General features: G+C 37.0%; 1 pseudogene; it reads left to right on the top strand.

Moving 5' to 3' along the window:
• Positions 1-5,797, top strand: part of LOC102484711 (40S ribosomal protein SA-like) — a 148,888-nt pseudogene extending 143,091 nt beyond the window's left edge.
• The last annotated feature ends 1,712 nt before the right edge of the window (positions 5,798-7,509 follow it).

Raw genomic sequence — 7,509 nt, 5'->3', positions numbered from 1 at the left:
TCTTTCCCTGGGTGACATGACTAATTCCTCCAGACTCAGTTTGAATATTCTCTTCTATGGGAATCTTTCCTAAACTCCAAAGTCTCAGTCTGGAGACCCCCATTATTACAATATTTTCTTATTCTTTTGTGACACTGTCAGTCTGCATTGTAATTGTCTAGTAACTATGTTTTGCCACTAAATAGTAAACTCCTTTGAGCTTGGAAATTGTTTTTTTTTGTTGTTGTTGTTAATTATTATATTTCCACTGCCTGCCATTAAATAAGAGAGAATATTCAAACAAGATAAGACTAAATATAAGTGAAGATGATTTCTACAACAAAGAGGTTATCAATGTCTTCAGCAAAAGCACCTATACTTCAATATGTGGACTAGTATTTATGATGCTTTGGAGGTTCCAAGTATTTATTATGCTCCAATTAATGTTCAGTTTGAAGTAGAAGGTAATATGATGCCTTATGCTTTTTTTCACATTAAAAACACATTTTTTGGGTACTGATGGTTTATTCTGTAAACCTGTATTATTATCCTTTAGCAGATGATTACATTCCTACAAACAATGAATAAGAGTTCCTATTTCTCTACATCCTCTCCAACACTTATCTTCTGTTTTTCTGATGATAACCTTCATCCAAGTTGTGAGGTGAATCTCATTGTGGTTTTGATTTGCATTCTCCTGATGATTCCTGATACTTGGCACCTTTTCATATGCCTGGTGGCCATTCATATGTCTCCTTTGGCAAAATGTCTATTTAAGTCCTTTGCCCAATTTTAAAATTGGGTTATTTGGTTTATTTTTATTTTTATTATTCTGCTCCTTATTAAAGTATCCAGTCTTAGGTATTTTGTTACAGCAACACAAACAGGCTAAGATATTTGGGAAGGATTCTTCTAAGAAGTTTCTTATATATTTTAGATGTTAACCATTTATCAGTTAAATGGTTTGCACATATTTTCTCTCTGTAAATTGCCTTAATGATTTTGTGTATGTGGTAAGAATACTTACCATGAGATCTACCCTCTTAAATTTTTAATTGTACAATATCATTTTGTTAACTATACATAGACAACAAAAGCACAAATAGAAAAATAGGACTACAACAAACTAGAAAGCTTATGTACAGCAAAGAAAATCCTTTCTAGAATGAAGTTTCTAATTGGGGTTATGTGTAATACAGAGCAGGACTGAAGTTATGATTTCAGTGCTCAAGAAAAAAGGTAATTGTTGTCTCTATCCCAGGTAAAGGATATTTGGAAATTCAGGGAAAGTTGTGAATATAGCACTTCGGATTTTCAACAAAGGTGTGCCATATTTAAAGAAGGTTATGAACTACAACCTGGAAATAACCCATGAGACATCATCCTTAGGGGCAGGGACCTTTTATGAAATACCTGCTGTTAATTCCAGAGCAGAAAAAGAAGTTTTAAAAGCATCAGACTTTAAAAGATAAAAATTATATAATCCTTGTATCCTATACAATTTTATTGATGGGAAGTTTAGCATGAAATTTAATGTTCAAGTTACAGTAACTATTAAGATAAAAGGCCAGTATATTTGCAAGGAGGTAAGTGGGTACCAAGTCATGAGTGAGTTCACGGTGCTAGACTAAATAGGAATTTATCCTGAAGTTGATGGTAACCATTGTATTATTTAAGTAAAAGAACGATATGGTAACTTATATTTTAAGAATTACTCTGTGCCATTTTGGAGGATAAATTGGAGTAGAAAGACCCAGAAATCAGTGATACCAATGAAAAAATTCTTGTAATTTTTTTTTGAAAGGATACCCACCTGAACTATGGCATTGGTGGAGAGTCATATAGTCAATGGTGTGCATCAGAGGGAGTAATAGAGAGACTAGGTATCTGGCTTAATGAGTTTTGTAAACCTAAGGATTGATTATTAGGAAATGCAGGCAATGGGCATGAATGATCTCCCAAATGTAAGCTAGGGATAATTTATAAAGTTTTCATGACATTAGTATGACAAATATACTCTGTACTTGGACTTCCATATTCTTCTCTCAGTGCTCTGCTTCTGATCCTCTAATACTCTAAGCTCTAGCCATCAAGAGCTACTAGAAGTTTCCCAAATTTTCTATTTTTTTCTTGCTTCTGGGCTCACTCGTGCTTTTTACTATTCTTATGGAACTAAACTTTTCTTAAACTCTTTCCCTGGGTGACATGACTAATTCCTCCAGACTCAGTTTGAATATTCTCTTCTATGGGAATCTTTCCTAAACTCCAAAGTCTCAGTCTGGAGACCCCCATTATTACAATATTTTCTTATTCTTTTGTGACACTGTCAGTCTGCATTGTAATTGTCTAGTAACTATGTTTTGCCACTAAATAGTAAACTCCTTTGAGCTTGGAAATTGTTTTTTTTTGTTGTTGTTGTTAATTATTATATTTCCACTGCCTGCCATTAAATAAGAGAGAATATTCAAACAAGATAAGACTAAATATAAGTGAAGATGATTTCTACAACAAAGAGGTTATCAATGTCTTCAGCAAAAGCACCTATACTTCAATATGTGGACTAGTATTTATGATGCTTTGGAGGTTCCAAGTATTTATTATGCTCCAATTAATGTTCAGTTTGAAGTAGAAGGTAATATGATGCCTTATGCTTTTTTTCACATTAAAAACACATTTTTTGGGTACTGATGGTTTATTCTGTAAACCTGTATTATTATCCTTTAGCAGATGATTCAAAACTAGGACTAGGGACCAGCAGTTAACGTAATGGCTATGTCACTGGACTCCCATGCAGTTGTCGCGGTTCGCGTCCTGGACCCAGTGGCTTAAAACTCATACTGGGTGCGTGTGCGTGCGTGCCCAAGATCCCGAGAGGAGAATGGAGGAGAAGGAATTGTGGCATGACCATCCCCCCTGGGGGGTGATTTCTCACTTTCTATCTCTTTGTCTCTCTCTGTCTGTCTGGCAAGTGCATGCGCCCTATAGCAAAAAAAAAAAAAATCTAAAAAAAAAAACACAAAAAACAAACAAACAAACAAACTAGGACTAACTTACGCCAGGCACTTCTCTCTGGGCAGTCCTAGTAATGTAACTGGGAGATACCTTCATACTTAAAAAAGTGTAAGAAATCTTAGCTGGTGTCACAATATCACCAAAAGTCAAAAAGTTTTTCTTTGAGGGGCTATTAATGGAGTTGAATTTCTGAAAATCTCATGTGTGGGGAGGGAGCAGCCCTATCCCACTTTTTATATATATATTTTTAAACACGACACTTAGACTTGGGGAATTTACCTAACCAGTTGGGGGAGGTTTTCTAGTTTGCTGATATATAAGATGAAAAAATGCCCCTGAAGTATGAATTATTGTAAGTGTGAAGTGTCAAAAACGTGCTCTATTTCAAGTATGCCTGAGGTATCTTTCTTACAAATTTTACAGGCACTGGTACATTTTATTCATAAACATCTCACAGAAATGCTTGGAGCATAGCACATGAGCGATAAAAATGTTAGGAATAAAATGAAAAGGTTGTAAATTACTTACAGGAAGGATTAGTATCTTTTTAAGGGTTCTCAATCTACATGCCTCTCTTTTTAAAAATTAATTTATTATTATTATTATTTGCCATAGGGCATGTGTGCTCCCAAGAGAAAGAGAGAGAGAGAGAGAGAGAGAACATAAGAAATCACCTCCTCCCCACCCCCATGGAGGATGGCCACACCACAGTCCATTCTCCTCCATTCTCCTCTCAGGATTTTGGGCATGCATGCATATATACTCATTGTATTTTTCAGGCCATCTGATCCTGGACTTGAACCATGGAGTCAGCCATGTGGGATCTAGTGCCTTAACCACTATGCTACCTGGTCCCATGTCTCTTCTTACATTTAAAAGAAATAAAATAAATTAGAAAAAAAGTGTTAACAATTATATTTTCCATTTATAAAAACTTGTTGATGGATTTTTTTTTTAAAGAACAACTGCTCTGGAGCAAATTTGAGTAGAAATGTAGTTCTTAGGGACATGATTACACCACAGTAAAACAAAATTACAAATAGACTCAAAGTAATAATACTTTTTAAGGCCTATTTTTTCTTTAGAGGGATTTTTGTTATAGGGTGTGGTATGCTTGCCAGAGACACAGAGAGAAAGTGAAAAATCACCCCCCACCCCCAGCGTGGATGGCCAAACTGCAATCCCTTCTCCATTCTCCTCTCAGGATCTTGGACACGTACACACACGCGCCCGGCATGAGTTTTAAGCCACCGGGTCCGGGACGTGAACCGCGGTCGACTACGTGGGCGTCCAGCAACATAGCCATTACGTTAACTGCTGGTTCCCAAGGCCTATTTTTTCTTTAGAGGGATTTTTGTTATAGGGTGTGGTATGCTTGCCAGAGACACAGAGAGAAAGTGAAAAATCACCCCCCACCCCCAGCGTGGATGGCCAAACTGCAATCCCTTCTCCATTCTCCTCTCAGGATGTTGGGCATGCACACATACTTGCCTGAAGTGAGTTTCAAGCCAATGGGTCCAGGGTTTGAACTGCAGTTGACCTGTTGTGGCAGTCCAGTGCCACAACCACTACACTACCTGCTGACCCTTTTAAGTTCAATTATAAAGACTTTAGACTAGAAAAAAAGATGATAGATTAGGAATTTAACTACATTCTATATATAATGCATATATGTATGTAATATAATGCTGTGATGTTTAGAGTTGCTCTCTCCTTAGTTTCTATTGTGCAATAGATTTTTACAACAGAAAACCAATGTATTAATTTGGCTATTAATTTAGCAAGTATTAAATGAATGCCTAGTATGTGATAGACACTGTTCCAGCTGTAAGGATTATAATTGAAAATAAGATCCTTTTCCATGCTAGGTAGCACAAGGGTCCACACAGCATTGTTCTGGATTCCTGTTGTAACTTAAAGGAAAATTTTGACAACGTCTGAAGCCCTTGATGTTCTGCAATGAAGGGGGAAGATGTACTCATATTCCTTGCAGCAGGAACCCACTTAGGTGGCACCAACCTTGACTTCCAAATGGAACAATACATCTACAAAAGGAAAAGTGATGGCATCCCCATCTTACATGTGAAGAGGACCTGAGAGAAGCTTCTGCTGGCAGCTCGTGCCATTGTTGCCATTGAAAATCCTGGCAGCATCAGTGTCATATCTTCCAGGAATACTGGACAGAGGGCTGTGCTGTAGTTTGCTGATGCCACTGGAGCCACTCGTATTGCCAGTCGCTTCACTCCTGGAATCTTCACTAATCAGATTCAGACAGCCTTCTGGGAGTGGTGTCTTCTGGTGGTTACTGATTCCAGGGTCGACCACCAGCCTCTCACAGAGGCATCTTATGTTAATCCACTTACCATTGCCCTGTGCAACACAGATTCTCCTCTGCACTATGTGGACATTGCCATCCCATGCAACAACAAGGGAACTCATCTGGTGGGTCTGATGTGGTGGATGCTGGCCAGGGAAGTGCTGCGCATGCGTGCACCATTTCCCGTGAACACCTGTGGGAGGTCATGCCTGATCTCTACTTCTAAAGAGATCCTGAAGAGATTGAAAAGGAGGAACAGGCCACAACTGAAAAGGCAGAAGTTCAGGGTGAATGGACTGTTCCAGTTCCTGAGTTTACTGCTACTCAGCCTGAGTTGCAGACTGGTCTGAGGGCATGAAGGTGCCCTCCTTGCCCATCCAGCAGTTTCCTACTGAAGACTGGAGTGCTTAGCCTGCCACTGAAGACTGGTCTGTAGCCCTCACTGCTCAGGCCACTGGATGGGTGGGAACAACCACTGAGTGGTCTTAAGCTTGCTCTTTCACAGACTCTTATATAAAATGGAAATAAGGTTGATAAGGAAAGTAACCAACAGTTTCTAAAAAAGAAAGAATGAAAGGAAAGAAGACAAAGTCCCTACCCTGAAGGAATTTACATTTGAGGTCAAAAGATGTGTACAAATGGATATAGTGTATGATGTCAGGTGGTGATAAATGCTATGGGGAAAAATAAAGCCTGATATTAAGGTTGTTTATTCATGTTTTATTAAATAAAACAACAACAATTATTTTAAAGCTAACATTTTATTTAATTATGTTTTATGAACAGCAAGTATAACAAACATCTCACTTTAATTATGTTTTATGAACAGCAAGTAAAATAAACATCTCCCTTTGCAGGAAAATATATTAAAAATAATTTTGAAGAGAAAAGATAAGGATTGTATGCTAGAGCTGGTCCCATAGTTCCATCAGTTAAGAGCAGAACATGGAGAGGCAAATCCTACATGGCCATCTGTGGTTTGAGTTCTGGCCCTGTCAGCTTGAAAACAATGGTGTTTATGTGTGTAGATGCATGCATGTGTATGCACATGCATTCTAAATCCTGATGGGATGGAGAAATGGAGGAAAAAGGATTGAGTCATGAGCATGTGCCAATAGGGGTAATTTCTTTCTCCCTCCATCCCCTCTGGTGAGCACATGTACCCTTTGACCAGAAAAAAAAAAGTTGCCTGCTACAAGTTTTGACCTATCACACCTTAGAAATGACAGAAACATGCTAACACACTTCTCTATATTAGTTTAGTTAACTTTACATTTTTGAAATTTATTTTTGTATTTGAAATTTCATTTTAATTTTCATCAAAACTTTGAATAGGGAAATATAGTTTTATATATTTCATATGAATTATTATAGAAAACTATATTTGTCTTTTAACTATATCTTTGGATATTTATTTCTATTTCTCTAAATGACATGTTTTTCTACTTCTTGATTTTCTAGGTTCAAATATTATTGATCTTCCAGAAAGGAAAAATGAAGATTTAGTTCTCTTTCTCTCCAACTACATGCATTCATGTAGTTACTCTATCCTCCCAATATAGATATAACATAATGTGAGTTAGTATAGTCTGTGATTAAGTTATTATAACTATGTAAACACTGTCTATGACTGCGCTATATTATAGATTGCGACTCTTTTTATTCTGCTTCTTACCAAATTTTATTTCTGGAGCTATTAATTCCCTTTTGTTATGGTTAGTTTCCTATATACTTATCACTAAGCCAGCTGCTTTCTTTAATTATCTCAATCTCTCCTTAATGCAGTCAATCGTATAGGGTATTTTGTTAAGTTCTCTTTGACAATACCTCTCCACAGTGGACTGGTTATTCTTCATGTCTGGTGAATACTATTCATTCTGGGGTACATTTATCTCTAAGTCCCATGTTTCCTGAATTATGTTTCCTCATCTATTATGCTTTACATTTTTCTATGACACTTTTTCAGTAGGTAAATGAGAAAGAATTGCTAAGAGTTTTTGAGCTTCTCTATACCGGTAACAGTCTTCATTTCATTGATAGTTTGGCTGAATGTAGAATTATATGTTGTATTTCTTTAAAAGTTCAGAGGCATTGCTCCATTGCCTTCAAGCTTTTTGTGTTACTGTTAGAAATTCAGAATAGTCTCATTTCCAATCCTTTGAATATGTCCTAATTATCTCTTTCTCTCTGAAAGCTCCCTA

Source organism: Tupaia chinensis, unplaced genomic scaffold, assembly GCF_000334495.1.
Source record: "Tupaia chinensis unplaced genomic scaffold, TupChi_1.0 Scaffold000184_1, whole genome shotgun sequence".
Taxonomy (NCBI): domain Eukaryota; kingdom Metazoa; phylum Chordata; class Mammalia; order Scandentia; family Tupaiidae; genus Tupaia; species Tupaia belangeri.
The sequence above is the reverse complement of the archived record's forward strand: the minus strand, read 5'-3'. Positions and strand labels throughout refer to the sequence as shown.